The 15,961-nt window shown below is 46.6% G+C and overlaps 1 protein-coding gene across 9 annotated transcripts in view; it reads right to left on the bottom strand.

Moving 5' to 3' along the window:
- DNMT3B (DNA methyltransferase 3 beta) overlaps nucleotides 1-10,331 on the bottom strand; it is a 38,062-nt gene extending 27,731 nt beyond the window's left edge. For 4 of the 9 annotated variants that reach the window (XM_039864065.1, XM_039864073.1, XM_039864074.1 and 1 more), the window contains exon 1: nucleotides 9,991-10,325. The gene's annotated coding sequence lies outside the window, so the exon portion shown is untranslated. Of the gene's footprint in view, nucleotides 1-3,123; nucleotides 3,248-3,669; nucleotides 4,715-8,106; nucleotides 8,180-9,990 lie in introns of those variants that run through there. The other 5 variants (XM_039864068.1, XM_039864066.1, XM_039864072.1 and 2 more) reach the window with 5 other exon arrangements.
- Nucleotides 10,332-15,961: the final 5,630 nt, after the last annotated feature.

Below are 15,961 nucleotides of genomic sequence, written 5' to 3'. Positions count from 1 at the left end.
CAAGATTGGCATTTCCAGGATAATGTGGCCCTCAACACAAGCCAACTGCTATACATAGTATGATCATTCCAACTAAAAGATAAACTGACACCTTCCTATGAGATTTTTCCAGAGTGGCTGGCATACTAGCTCCTGAACTATGCCTTGCCACTCCGCTGTTGTAGTTAACAATTCTGGGTCCCTACTATGAGCTAAAGGCAGTACAAACATCTCTTAACCCCCACCACATCCTGAGGCAGATCCTGTTATCAATCTGCTCTCAACAGGCTCAGATGAATTAAGTCACCCAACAAAGTGACAGCACCAACACTCATGCCCAGGCAGTCCAGGGCATGCATTCTGCATGAGACAAGGCCAATGAGAATTAAAGTGATAACAACACATCCTCCATCACAGGGGCTACAGGAGTTTTTTGGCTAAGGGACATGATACCAGTTGAGTGTTTACCTTCACAGGAGGTAATGATCTAACCTCCTGATGCGGGGTGAACTCTGACCCTTTCCCAGAGTCTGGGGTCCAGCACGTGACTTAGGGGTGGGCAGCAGTGTGGGGTGGGTTCACCCTCCAAGGTTCTCCCTGCAAGGCCCTACCTCATTAGTGCAGGGTGCTTATGTCTGGACTGAACCAGGTCAGACGTGTCCAAATGCAATGTGGCAGACAGAAGGGTGGGTGGCACCCAATTAGACTTAGGGAGGAGGCCCAGGAACTGCCCCCCGCACCTAGCCATAAAACTGAGAAGTGATGTCATTCATTTCCTCCAGGCTGGCACCAGCAGCAGAGCTACTTCACAGCACCTTGTAAAAGTTAACTGCATTAATTAAACTCACAATGCGAGAAGAGGGGATGAAGGGAATGATGGGGCGGGGGGGGAGGGAGGACTTGAGCATCCCTGCCCACCATCAGTCCTCAGGGCTTGAGAGATTCAGTGAAATGAAAAGGAAGGTTGAAAAATCCCCCACCCACCCCCTACCCCCACCCATTTAAAATGCCTTCTCTTCGGCTTTGTGGAAAGGAAATCTAGACTTCTGATTCCTCCCCTGGAATAGCTCAAGTCTTTTTTAGCGGTTCCCAATTGTCCAAGATTCAAAAAAGAACAGCTGAGATGGAACAATTACTACTCACCAAAAATCAAGCTACTCTTACAATCCCCCATTTTGCAGATGAGTAACCTGAAGCTCAGAGGAAGCGGATCAGCAGACCTCCTATCCAGGCTCACACAGCAACTAAGTGAATGGAGATTTGGGCCTAATCCAGGAGACAGATCTTAAATACATATTAAGAACATGTGGTAAATACGGTTATAAAAGTTAAGCCCAGGGAGGGACGCTTCACCCAGGTGAGTAAAGAGGCAGGGAGGCGCCCTGGCAGCCAGATGGTATGTACAAAGGTAAGAGGGCCAGAAACGAGCTGCCCTCCTATCTGGTAGCTGTGCACAAGGTCCCAGTTCATTGCCCTTGCCTGATAAGGAATCTCTATCAAATTCCAGAAAAGATCAGATTTACGGGAAAACAGGAAAGCAAAGGCCCTCGGTGTTTTTCTCAAACACCAGTTTTATCATCTGTGAAATGAAGTGACTTCGCCTAATTCCCTGGGTGGTTGGTGCTAAGGATCCCAAAGTAGATGACAAAAACCCAGAGACATAGAAATTACATTCTCGTGAGCCATCTTGCCAGACACTTCCCAGCTACGCCTCACACAAAGCAAAGCATCCCTTCATCTCCAATGATTCAGAAGGCGTTTGAGAATTGCTCAGTGCCTCTAGGTCATGGCTACATGCACCACTGTCTTCACATAGTAAAGGCCGGGGCTTGGCATATTTATCAGAATTGTCAAAAAAATTGATCTCAGTAGGACTCAAGTTGGACGAGTATAAAAAGTTAGCTATGAGGATGTTCCTTGCAGCATTGCTCATAATAGCAAAATACTAATAAACACCTAGATGTTTGTCAATGGGCTGGGATAAATTTATAAATTACCTTTTAGATAATTTATTTTTTAAAAAGCTAGGAACATACAGAAAGATCTGAACAGATATGGCAACGTAAATTGGAGTTTGGAGTCAAACTTTCTACCCCATATAAACAAAATGGAAGCAACTAGCCCCCTTCCCCTACAATTTATTTGTGAACCCCTTGAAAGGGTATGCAAGTGGAGAAAGAAGCCAAGATTAACTCAGAATGATGGGTAAAGGAACATAAAGAGCAGGATTCTGGGAGCTGCCATGCCCACTCCTGTTTTCTATGGCAATGAGCCCTTTAAACCAGAGCCAAAGAGCCCTCTGCGCTCTCCCAAGGAGGTAAGGGAAGAAAAAAGACCAATATTCTGAAAAGCTACTGCCTCGCAGCGGGGTGTACCGCACTCATTGCTACAATGTCTTAAATCTCAACCCATCTATATTCCAACACAGTGGAGATATTAATTAAGCCTTTAAGATGGCAATCTGACAGAATGATCTAAAATGCCAAAGTGTCCATATCCTGTTACACAGGATTCTACTGCTATGAATAGACCTAACCCGAAGTTCCCATCAAGACCTGTGTGCAAGGATGGTCACTGCTGTCCCGTGTATCATAGCAAAAGCTGCAATAAACAACCATCGGGAAGAGAATGGCCAAATTACATGCAGCTAAACTGAAGACTACTACTGAGAGGCCAAGAATGAGGTAACTATCATTAGATGAAGCCATGTTAAATGAAAAGAAAGTCTGTATAACAATATAATCCCATTTGTTCATTTGTTAGCATATGCATTAATAAGCCATGTTCCTCCAGCATTCTTTCTCTGACTCTAAAAAGTCAGGTCTCTCAGGAAGATAGCTTTTGGGGGAACCAACTATCATATGTTCATGTTACTTTTAGAGTCAGAAAGCAGACTTTAAAATACTGCTGGCCAAGAAACATTTCTTCCTTTGTTTAGTCAACCTAGTATTATTTTGTATATGGTATGAGGTAAGAATCTCATTTTTCTCCACAAGAAAAGCCAGATACCTATAATAACTACTGTCTCAACTCTTTTATAAAGTTATCCTATATAGAGGATGTTTCTGGGCTCACTTTTCCTTTTGTCATTTATCCCATGCCACCCCTTTCCATCATCGTAGCTTTACAAATAAATGCTCATACCTGCTAGGGCAAGCCTGCCGACCTTATAAAAAGTTTCGTCGATTCTCTCCTTAAAGGTCTTCAACATCCCCGAGTTTGTGTTTTCTTTCTAATCCCTCTTCTGGTCCCTAGATTTCTATGTGCTCTGCACCCAAATAAATTTAGACAGTATTTCAAGTTGTTTTAGTATGGGAGGAGTTATAGATAATCTCTACCATAATCAGAAAATAAGTCCTTGTGTGTTACTTATTTTTTAAAAAAAGATAAAATTTTCACAATACAAAGGAAAAATTAGAGGTGGGGGTGGGGGAAGTGGGAAAAGGTGGCCAAAAGGTACAAACTTCCAGCTCTAAGATAAGTAAGTCCTGATGAGATAACATATAGTCTGGTGACCACAGTTAATACTGTACTGAACATTTCAAAGTTGCTAAGAGTAGAGTTTAAAAGTTCTCATCGCAAGAAAAAAAATATAACTATGTGAAGTTAAAATAAAGGGAATTACATACTAAAATTGGCTTAAAAGCCCATATCTCACATAAACCACTTTTTAAAAAACTAGCCAGTTACCTGGTGGTAGAGTTTCAGGTCTGCCCATCTCAATCAACACAGTGTGGTACAGCAGGCTTCAGACAAAGCAGCAGGCATTGGCAGGTACTCCAGAGCATCTTAACCCAACATATCTGTGCATCCTGCCAGTTCTGCGGGTCCAAGCCAGGTGGAGACAAAGGTCTCAAAAAGAAATTTAACAGCATTTAAATCCAGATTCCACTCCTTGCTAGCTTTGGGGCCTTAGGTAATGGCGACAATTATATTTAAAATTGAGCAGTTACTCTATACTGTGCTTACGGCTCAACCCATAACACCCTTGAACAGATCAGGACACTGGGAAAGGCCACTCTTAAGCATTCATCAGATAGGAGTTTCTGCTGTGCTTCAGGAACCAAGCTCAGTACTGAGAATCAAAGGCAGACAAAGGCCAGACAGCTCCCTGTCCTCGTGGAGCAGCCAGCTGGTTAGGAGAGCACTGTATGGAAAAAGGAAAGCTAGGAGACAGCTAAGATAATAAGGGTGGTTCACCCCAAAATTTACACTGCTTTTACACTAGATACCCTTTTGCCAAGAGCTCACGAGGACAAGATTTTGCCCATAGCTCTATGCACATTTGCTTAGAATTTTCCAAACCCTATTATCCAATGTTTCCCAGGACAGCCCAGAAAAATCTCTGCCAACAGCACCTGCCCGTTCAGGCATCCAGCCTAGTTAATACTTCATTTATCACCGTGTCCCAGGTTGAGCCGGGGTCCTTCTGTTCACTCTCAACATCTCCTGTGGGTTCCAAGGCTGTAGCTACAGGACACTCAGGCAGAGCAATGCCCATTTTTGCTGCTTTAGTCAAGTCACAGCACATAGTCATGGAGCCAGAATGCCAAGGACCCAGCACTGTGCTGGCTGCTGGAAACACCGACCAAGAGGTATCATCCCTTCTCCAGGAGCTGGAGTCCAGTAGGAGCCTAGGTCCAGCCCCAGTAGTGGCCCACTTGCAACAGGAAGCAAATGCAACTGGAAACAAATGCTGCTTAGGAAGAGGCCCGATTAACCTCAGAAGGTGGGGCTGCAGGGAGGGATGGAAAAGAAATAGTTAGGTATCCCCCAGTTCCCTTCCTTAGCCTGTTCTAGAGGCAACCACCTCCTCCACCCAGCCTACAACACTGGAGACCCGACAGAGGGGAGGGACTGATGGCCAGATTGAGACCTTCCCAGTCAGGCCTGTACCTCCCAGGCAAAGCACTGGAATAATCCTCTGCTCTGGAGAATAAGACAGATCTGATAATGTAGAATTTCCTTCAGATTTTATAAGACCCAAAGACAAGTTCAAGTTACTGTCCTATAAAGAAACCCTTCAAGTCCCAGACAATTTTGGTCTCTCTCAAATATGAAGATAAAGTTCGAAATGTAAATATTAAAAATGAAAGCGGTGAAAAAAATGAGAACTGAAAAAAACTATATTCAGAAATAAGTATTGGAGGGAGCACTAAACACTAGAATTAATATTCTCAGGGAAATAAAAACAAGACAAAGACATCATTACAAATGGAATTTGTAGGACAAGAAGTCTTTAAAATACAAAAGGAAAAAGTTCAAATACAGGATTGGAAGTTGAGGATATCACCTAGAAAACAGAACGTTAAGGACAGATGGTCAAAGAAAATTCCAACAGGCCAGGAGACTCAACATCTGATTAATAAGAGTTATAGAATGAGAGCAAGAAAAAACACATGGGGGATGATGGTCCAAGGAAATGTATTCCCTTGACCTTAGGATAGGAGGATGATGGTCCAAGGAAATGTATTCCCTTGACCTTAGGATAGGAGCTCCCAGGCAAGGCGGGCCCTCCTCCCCCTACACCCCTACACCCCTACACCCTTACGCCCCTACACCCCCCTCCTTCACTGGTCAGCATCAACCTGTCCCAGAAAAAGGAAGTTTATTGGTTAAGAACTTTTTCTCACTGACGACTGTTATTTCTCTTCCACCCAGCTCTCAGTCATTTTTGTAAGTGCATTTCTAATTTCCTGTTCATAATCTTTTCAATGCTAACCGTTCTCCCACAAATTTCAAAGACCGTAAAAGACCATTTTCTGGAAAATTTAAGTTTGATCCCCGAGACACAAAACTAAAAAAAGCAGAGGGGTGGGTAAGTGAGGCGGGGTAGGGAGATAGACGGACAAGCAGGGGTTTGCGGGAGGGCAAAGGCCACGTAGACCACAATGAATGAATGAAAATCTCTGAGGGTAAATTGACTTAAGCAACTTGGTCAGGCAAGCTAGTCAAAGAACAAGAGCAGATGCCAGTGGTTGCAGATTCCAAAGAATCTCTTCCCCAAACTTTCCTCCATCTGCTTGTGAAGCCAACCCCAAGGTGACTGCACTGTCTTCTAGAGCAGGGGTTCCCAACCCCAGGGCCATGGACTGGTACCGGTCCATGGCCTATTAGAAACTGGGCTGCACAGCAGGAGGTGAGCAGCAGGCAAGTGAAGCTTCATCTACATTTGCCACAGCTCCCCAGTGCCAGCATCACAGCCTCGGTTTCACCTCAGATCATCAGGCATTAGATTCTCATAGGAGCACCGGTCCCTGGTGCCAAAATGGTTGGGGACAAACGAAATTTGATTTTCGTTTGTCGCAAATGGTAAACGTCATTTTTTTAATATTCCAATTCCCTACAGAAAACAGAGGGTCCAGTCCTCCTCATTCCTCGTTTATTTCCTGGAAAACTCAGGAATGCTAACAGGGATTTCTCTCAGGAAGTAAATTATAACCATTTGCCAATATTTGAGTGTTTACTACTAACACAACATTTATTGAATCCTACTGTGTTTTTTAATCTGTAGCAACTCAACTGATTTAAACCTCAACATCCTCTGGGCCTGGCCAACGATGCATCCCTATCTTACAGATAGAACAACTGAGGCTCAGGTAACTAGCTTATATATGGGTGAGAGTAGGAATATTGATCCAGATTTGATTTCAAAGCCCAAGCCCCTTTAGTCTATTGCCTCAGATGAATAACATGACCTGACAAATAACAATCTTTTAACAATATTTAGGGCACCCACCTAACTTATTGTGAATGAGCAACTAAGGTCTTGATTAGCTAAAAGGCCCCTGGATTACATTTAGTCCTCCTAGCAACTCTACTGAGTAAGTGTGTTCTTGTACCCATTTTACAGATGGGAACAAGAATCTCGAGAAAGGAGTAGAGGTTCTGTCTATGGCTTTAAAGAACAGGATGTGGCAGCCTTATGGGCAGGTTCCCTCAGCATTTACCAGGCCACTTGAGTCACGACCAGACATCCTTACACCTGCACTGGGCTTTTTATCTGCGGGAGGGACAAACTTCTGTCCTGAGATAATGGCAGATGTGAAAGTGTTCTAAAAAGCACTAACCACCAAGGTGCCAAGTAAATGACTGGATCTCCCAGAACCTCAGTTCCATCAGCTGCTAAAGGGGCCCAGTGAACAACAGCCCCCACAAGAGAGACAAGTCCACCCATCGCTTTACAAAGAGTGTGGTCTGCAAAATGAGGAATTCTGCACTCCTCCAGCAACGCCGATCTACCAAGAAACTGAAAATCACCCTGAATTCATTTTCTTAAAAATCGTTCAACACGAGGGCATGCCTGAGCTGAGGTCCTGTACCTATCAAAGGCTGGGGGGAGGGGGCACTTGCCACCGGGTAGGACCCAGGAGTTTCAGATTTAGCAAGGACCATCTCAGATAAAATTGGCAAAGGTGTCTGAGCCTGGAGGCGGGACAGCTGGCATGAGAGCTGGTCTGAGACAAAGGACTCAATCCCAAGGTAAGTTTTCCGGGAAGGAGAACTTGCCCAACTCCGCCCCCATCGGAAGCAAGTCCCTGGAGCTGCAATAATGAGGGGCAACAGGCACTTTTGGGTCAGGCCCCACGTGGCTGGAGGAAGTCAAGAAAGGGAAGCAGACTCCCCCAACCCTACCTCCTGGCTCCTCCCCTTAGCCCCCTGCAGCTCCCAGATGCTCTTCCCTCCCCCTGCCCCACTTCTTCCAACATTTGCAAGGGGTGGGGGTTATGCTTATGGCTTCAAGCAGAATGCAGCCAGCCCCAGCTCCAGCCCTGGCCCCTTTGTCTCAGCCCTCTCCACCCCAAAGGGGAAAGGTATGCTGCCTAGCTCTGAAATTAGGATGCAAGGTAGGCCCCAAGGTTGAGGGTGGGTAGTAAAAATGGCCCAACCCATAAAAGAAAATCATGGCTCCTTTCAAAAAGGAACAAAGGCACTCCTTCCTGCCAACTCCCAAATCCAGGACAATGATTTGGAAAAATTTTCATAGCTGAGAGGAATTGTACCTTGGTAGAGGAAGGCAGGAAAGGAGGGGCTGGCAGGGGTACTTCCCTTCATCCCTAAGTCTCATTAATGGCTATACCCTAAAAGGAGGGGCTACTGGTTAATACAGATGTCAACATTCATCACCTCTATGCCAAGCGCTATCCCATGAGTCCTTACTTGAGCTTCATGTGATAGGGGCTACCACACGTCTAGATACCTGAAGATCAAGGGTTAGAGGTTAAATCATGCACAAACTGGTTTTATTCTTACACAATCTGGGGGCATTAAGATTGTTCCCATTTCTCAGATGTAATAAGTAAGACACAGAAGGTAATGGACTTAAGAGGGACAAATTTAAATACAGGCCAAAAACCCATTCATCCCCCTAAAGAGGGAAGCTTGCTTAGTCCAAGTGCCAGATAATGGTGCCAACAACAGCAAACTTTTATTGAGAGATTACTGTATGCCATCCCTATAAAATAGGGATAAAATATAAAATAGCTCAACTCTGGAAAAATCAAGTCTTCACCTGGAGAGTCCAATGGCCTTTATGCAAGCAACAGCAGGCCTCCTGGAGGACAGAGGCAGGTCAGCCTCCTGGAGGACAGAGGCAGGTCAGCCTCCTGGGCCCTTTAAGTGAGGGCTCCAGCAGGGATCTGTCTCCCAAAAACAATTGCTACCAGTTGGCCAAAACCCACGGCATCCAGAAATCAGGAGTTTCAAAGTTTATACTCTGTCTTTAATTCTATTTAATTCATGCACTCCTCTGGGCTTGGCGGAATGGAAAAGGGAGACTCGGTGGGGGACCGGAGGGGGAGAGGCCTGGGGGGGCGAGGGCGGGGGAGGGTAGGGAAGCACAATGGTCCAGCCCGCCTGTCTCTCAGCCCAGGGGTAAAGGAAGGAGGCAGGCTGGAAGCACAGGCCTGCGGCTGGGCCCGGGCCCAGAACTCCTGCAGCCCTTCTCTGCCACAGGTGAGTGACTCCAGCAGGAAGAGCCGGGCCCAAGAGCAGGTCCTTGTTGCTAACTTGCTAAGTCCGCCCGCTGTCTTCTTTCCCGGCTTCCACTTTTTCCCGGTGAAGTGGGACTCGACAGCTACCCTGCCTCGCCAATCACACGGGCAAGGAAGCTTGTCTTGCAGGAGGTGGTGCTAACAGTTCTGAGGCCTCAACTTGCGAGTTTGGGAAGTGGGACCAGCCTCACCCCGGAAGAGGGGAAAAATGGAAAGTGAGCCCCCAGGGCAGGCAGAGTGGCGGGGCAGGGAGGCGCCGCCCCCGAGCCGGCTCCTCCTAGCCAGGTGTGCACTGGGAGAGGGCAGCCCCTCCCGAGGGCATCTCGGCAGCCCCACTGCGCCTCGCGCCTAGGTTGTGGTGCTTCAGCTAAGAAGGACACCAGGAGCCCGCCGCTCTGGCGCACGTCCCCGACACGCGCGCACACCCTGACCCACCTGCTCGCCCGCACCCACACCCACTAGTTTTTTATCCGAGAGGAAAAAACAGTTCTCTCAGCTGAATCCCCAGCTCCAAATCAGAAGGGACAGACGCCGGATGCCCACCTCCTTGGCAGAACTCTCTCTTCCATTCCGCCTCCCTGCCCAAGGAGGCTCCCTCTCAAATTGAGGCCAGGTAAGGACACCCCCTTTCCATGAGCTCCCCTTATACTCCAATCGTTTCTAGACCCCGAGAAGGCCGCCCGGTGTTCCTCCCTGGGGACGAACCTCTCCTGCTTGGGTTCTTGAAGTACAGTAAGGGTAGCCTTCTTACTAATATTTCTCCTAGACATATGCCCGCTACCCCTTTTATCCTTCTTGCACGCTTCCTCCAAGTAGAGTCAAAGGACCTCTCCTCCCCTTGCGTGCCTGGTCTCCAGCCGGATGGGAGCCGCCTCCCCAGGAGGTGCCCAGGACAGGGTAGGGTCCCTCCTTGCAGTCCCGGCACTGCTCCGCTGTCCCCCTCCCCCACCAGTCCACCCCCCGCCACCGCAAAGCCCTATGACCCGCGAGCCTCCCCTGGACCACCAGGCGCTCTCACCTGCCGAGAGCCTGGCTCGGGCTCGGCCCCGCGGTAGAGCCGCGGGTCCGAACAGGCTGGCGGGAGGCCGGCGCGCGGCCGTGCAGGGCGCTCCGCTCGCGAATCTCCGGAGCCGATCGCCGAGCTACGTTTACTTGGGCCACTTAACCCCCGCGCTGCCGGCCGGGCGCGGCCGCCCGCTCGTCGGCCTGCCAGTGGTCCGGTGGCGTCGGTCAAGGGTGGCTCGGAGCGTCCACGCGGGCTGCAGCCACGGGACAGTGGGGACAGCTGCTGCGAGGAATCCGCGCGGGCCGGACGGGGCAGCGGTAGAGGGTGGGCAGGGGGCGGTGCCGAGTCCCCTTGTAGCCTGGGCTCCGCATTCGCTCCGCCCCCGCCCGGGGGCGCCCCCGCCACAGCCACTCAGAGCCCGGCCCCGGGCGCGGGGGCAGCGCGGGGAGGGGACGAGGGAAATTTGAAATCACTCTGGAGCCTCCCCTCTGCCCCTCCTCCACGGGCGCCGCCTCTAGTACCCCCAGCCTTGTTAAATCACCCACCAGCATACCGAGCCCTGACGGGGAGCTCGCGGGCGTCCCCTAACACCCTACAATCCTCCTGGGGCCCCTTTTCCCCGACCCCCACCTGGAACACATAAACAGCTGTCTGGATGAGGGGGCCCAGAGAGGGAAGTGTCCCTACTGGCGTCACACAGCAGCTGAGTCTCCCTTTCACCCATACCTCCAGCTGCAAAGTCACCTGGGTGCTGCAGTGCCACCGCCAGTCAGCCCGCCGGCTCTGGACCCTCGGACTAGTCCTTTCTTCCTCCCACCGTGCTCAGCCTTTGTCAGCCATCTTGAGGGGAAAGGCAGTCAGGTGCCCTGGCTGCCTGGGTTCTTGGAGACTACCGGCATCGCCAACAGAAGAAACCTTACACTGTTAGCAGCTCTCAACTGCCTCTACCCTTAAACAGGTACTGAACTATTGGAAAACCACTTCCTAATATTTATCGTACCTCGTATTTATATATTTGTTTACCTGCTTATTGTATGTTTCCACACATCAGACTGTCAAGGCAGGGTCTCAGTGTGTCTTAGCACACAGTAGATGCTCAATAAATTTGTGTTAAATGAATGAAAGAAGAAATAAATGATGGCGTATGAGGTTCTATAGCTGGCTCCTGCCTACCTTTCCAGGCATCTCTTGTCCCCTACCCTCCCTCATGTCACTCTAATCATCTCGACTCTTTGTAGTTCCTCAAACACATCAAGCATGTTCCTGAACATTCTCTGCCCAGATCTCTGCGTGGTCAACTTCTTACCATTCTCTCCCCAAAAAAACTGCACTCTTCAGGAGAGATTTTTCCTGACCACTCCATTTGAACAGTCTCCTTTGGCCATCACTCTTATCCTATTTCATTCTCTTTGTGTCGCTTATAGCTATTTTAATAGTTTTGCATAATTCCTTATTTACATCTTTCTTTTTTTTTTTTTCTTGTTATACACACATATGATAAATTCTATTCCATGCAGGCAGGAACTAAACCTGTCTGTCTTGTTCCAAGCTGAATATCCAATACCTACAGAAGGAGTTCAATACAAGTTTGTTGAATGAATGAATGAATGAATGAGCACAGGTTTCCTGCTTCACGGGCTCCAGCCCTCTGAGTAAAACCACAGCTTTCTCCCTTCATTCCTTGCCAGATATCTGCAAATAAGTCAATGGCAAATTCTCTGGAAGCTGCAAAATGTTTCTAAACTCTTTGGATCTTGTTCTACCTTGGAACCTGAAGAAAGGCTAAGGAGATAAGTGAAATGGGCTCAGCAACCATGAGAGCCTCATGTGAATGGGCTGCAGGATCTCCTTAGCCTCTGGCACAAACATCCAAAATTAGGTTCCAGTCAGTTGGTACAGGAAGAAAAGGATCTCTCAAGAGGGCCTGTGGCTTGTCCCTGCCATCTGGGGTATGTCTTTAGAGGAAAGAAAATATACATGAGCTAGTGTGCCTGTGTGGAGGGCTCCTGTGCCTGTTTTCTGATCCATAAGCCAAGACCTGCAAAGGATGTCTGTGTACCGCCAAGAATGCCTGGGAGGCCTAGTTAAGATTCCAAAGGGTTGAGTTTTCTGGGACATTGCAGACATTTCTGGAGACAGTAGACCACCTAACTCCAGGAGGTGAAAATAAGGAGTCTGAATGAGCAAATGATCTCAGCCCTGTCATTTGGAAAAGATGGTGAATGCCAGGAGAATGAGTAAAAGAAAAATGGCCTGATTGGTCTCTGAATATGACCAATGAACTTTGCGAACTATGAAGTTCTGTAACCTTCATAGTTCGCAAAGTTCATTGGTCATATTCAGCACCTCATTTGAGCCTCGCGGCCACTCCCAAGAGGAGTCAGAGCAAGGAGAACTGGGAGACCCATTTCAGATGAGGTGACTAAGACCCAGAGAAGAGAGGAACTTGTGCAAAATAAGTCAGCCTGGCCTTAACTGAGCACCTGCTATGTGACAAAGCACCTCTCTAGGAATTCAGACAAAAAGGTCCAGAGCTTTTGAGTTGGTTGGGAAGTGTCAGACAATAAATATAAATAAACAAATAAGAGAATGTCTGGTATAGACAAACCTGGATAGAAGATAAAAGTGGAGACTGGAGCGATGCAGCCTGGCCCAGGTCAGGATCCAGCTTGGCATGTGGGAGAGACTGCCAGGAGGCCAATATGGCCAGAGCAGAGGGAGTAAGGAGGGGAGAAATAATGATCGGGGTAGGGGGCAGGATCTAGTAAGCCATGGTGGGGACTTGAGATGTCATCATTTGGACCATGATCTGACTCAGATGTTTAAAACAGATCCAAGTGGAGAGGTGAACGGGGAGGAGGTTAGTGCCTGATCTGAAAGACTGAGCATGGTAGCCTGGACCGTGGTGGGAGCAGAGGAAATGGAGATAAGTGACTAGATTTGGGATAGATTGTGCAGGTCGAGCCAAGTGGTGCTATTGGCTCCAAGGGGTAAAGGGAGGAGTGGCATCAAGGATGACCTCTGGCATCAAGGATGATTTAGCCTGAGCACCTGGACAAAGGGAGGTACATTGACTTAAATGAGGAAGGCTTACAGAATTGGATTTTGAGGGGAGCTCAGAAGGTCTGCCTTGGGGGTATGAATGTGGTGTCATATCATGGGTGGAGTTGATACACACGTCCCCTGGCTCTGTCCAGTGCTCCTCTCACTGTCTGGGTAGTAGGAATGCCATATACCTCTCCTACACCATACCCCGTACCCCAGCATGCATTCTCAGAGAGGACGACCCGATGTCTTAGAGGGGGACTCTGTGGTTTGAAACCCACCTCTAAAATCCCATGAATCTGATAAATCATCTGGTCTCTCTGAGCCTCAGTTTCCCCAGCCATAGAGAGAGAATTCTTCATGGGATTGCTGCTGGGGCCACTGAATGAATTTAAATGAAAACATTGATGCTGGATTAACCAGTTGGGCAGACAAGGCTCCAGACCCCAAAGAAATATTTTTTATGAAAGATTTTGCTTTTCTGGAATTAAAAAATAAATTTAAATTAAAAAAAGAAAGATTTTGATTTTATTCTCACACCCCCCAAGATTTTGCTTCTTACTGTGGTTTTTTTTTTTTTTAAAAAAGTCACTACACACACAAAAAAAAACACAACAAAGGCAGTGGAGAACATGAAAAGTTAGAAAGAGAACTTTTCTTTCTAGGTAGATTTCAAATCTTCCTCTGGTTGCATACAGGTACAAGAATGTTTACTTAAAAATTGATTGTTATCATAATCACTAAAATCATGATGGTAATCAGTGTTTACAAAAGAAACAAAAATTCTGTGATTAAAGGTCATTTGTTTCATCATCCAAACCCATAGATAAGAGAATGTCCTTGCTCTTAGGAAATAAACACTAAAGTATTTAGGGGTAAAGGGACACAGTGTCACCAATTTGCCCAAAATGGTTCAGAAACAATAATACCCACATATATAAGAGAGAGAGAATGAAAAGCAAATGGGGCAAAATGTAAACAAATGAGAATCTAGTTAAAAAGACATTCATGAGTTCCTTATACTAGTCTTAAAACTCTTCCATAAATTAGAAATTATGTCAAATAAAAGGGTACCCCCCAAAATTAATGTTAAAAAGAAATACTACCTGTACATATATGTACCCTTGATGTTGTCATGCTAATCAATACATTGATGGACTTACACCTGTGTCGTGGTTAAATATTACATTTGTATCGAATTATATTGTCATCTTTGCAGCTCTTAGAACAGCTACAGATTTTTAATAACACATGCAAAGTGCTTAGCACAGTGCCTGATACATAATAGGTACTTCATATATGGTAGTTATTTTTATGAGTAAACTACTTCATCTCTCTGTGCCTCAATTTCTTCATCTGTAAAATGGAAGTAATAACAGTACCTACTTTATAGGATTGTCGTGAGAATTATATGAATTAATACACATAAGGCATTTAAACACTGCCCGGCACATGGAAAACACTATAAAAGTGCTTGCTAAATTAAAAATATCTGTTGTTAATAACGAATACATGCGGCTGTGCTCTCTTGGCTGTTCCTGGTCTTGGCAGGTGCCGAGATGAGTGCTCTCCCTGCTCCCACCTTCACATAACCCTGTCCCTTAGGCTCCTGACTGCTAAGGCAAGCCCGATTCACCTCTAGATCTACAAGCAGTATCTAGTATCATGAGCCGCACTTTACAGTCGAAGAAAATGAGGCTCTCTGCAAGGGGAAGCCAGAGCTGGTTGGTGGCAAAGCTGAGACTAGACTCCCAGCTTGAACCCCATCCCATCCCCCACTCAGTATGCTATGCTAAGAAGTTTGAGTCTCAGTCATCTCCCCGTCTAATTGGAATAATAATAATTGTAATGCCTGCTTCCTGGAATGACTGCAGGATTCACAGAGCCCAAGTATGTGAAAGAACCTCATTGTAAAGTACTCAGTCTTAACTGCAGTGTCAAAAGAGGCCATGTTCATTTGCAAAGTGGGTTCCTCACCTTTCATTTTCAACAGGAACACCCAGATTTCTTTCTGGCCCAGAACACCCATAGAAGGAATTTTTTTCTGCTTTTTTAAACCCAAAAATGGGCCATTGAAATATTTGCTTTAAATATATCTGTCTAGATAAGTACACAGAGTCTGTCCAGGTATTATTCATCAATTATTATTAAGTAAGCATGTTAGTGGTAGCTGTCAAGAGAATACAGTGTGCCAGGTACTGGGCTGAGCAATTTACAGGTATTATGCATTGACACTAATAGCAGCCTAGTGATGTAGGAAAGAAGGTTATTTCCATTTTACACATGCGCAAACTGAGGCCCACAGATGCAGAGTAATTGTCAAAAGTCATGCTGCCAGGAAGTATGCTGAGAGCTGGGATTAAATACCAACCTGTGTTCTTAACCGTTTTTCTGCCCTATAAAAAGGCTTAGCATAATACCTGGTAAGTTCTTCTTCTTCTTCTTCTTCTTCTTCTTCTTCTTCTTCTTCTTCTTCTTATTATTATTATTATTATTATTAGTAAGTTCTCATTAAATATAAGCTATTACTAGTATTATTATCACTAAATAGGAGGCCCTATAAGTAGGAAACTAAGACCCAGAAAAGAGCAGTAGCTTGCCTGAGGTCATACAGCAAATCCCTGGAGGGCAGGAGTTTGGACCATAAGTTTCCCTGTATCCTAGAGCCCTTTGCTCATTGCACAGCCCCACTCACTTTCCTTTGCTTGGGCAGAAGCTCTGCCCCATCTTCTGAGGCAGGGAAACTCTGTCCTGAGGCTTTCTTTGCTCCCGGCAGCTCCCATCTCTTCCTTCTTGCCATCCTCAAAAAAAAATAAGAAGTCCCCCAACCCCCAAAAAGAGAAGTCCCTGGGGCGGGGATGGGTTGAGATAGAGAATGGTATACCCTTCTTCCTTGTGCTGGCACCTCACTCTCTCCTCCCTCTACAAAAACATCATG

The sequence above is a fragment of the Pteropus medius genome, unplaced genomic scaffold, assembly GCF_902729225.1.
Source record: "Pteropus medius unplaced genomic scaffold, Ma_sr-lr_union100, whole genome shotgun sequence".
NCBI classification, from domain to species: domain Eukaryota; kingdom Metazoa; phylum Chordata; class Mammalia; order Chiroptera; family Pteropodidae; genus Pteropus; species Pteropus medius.
This window is presented reverse-complemented; position numbering and strand designations above follow the sequence as displayed.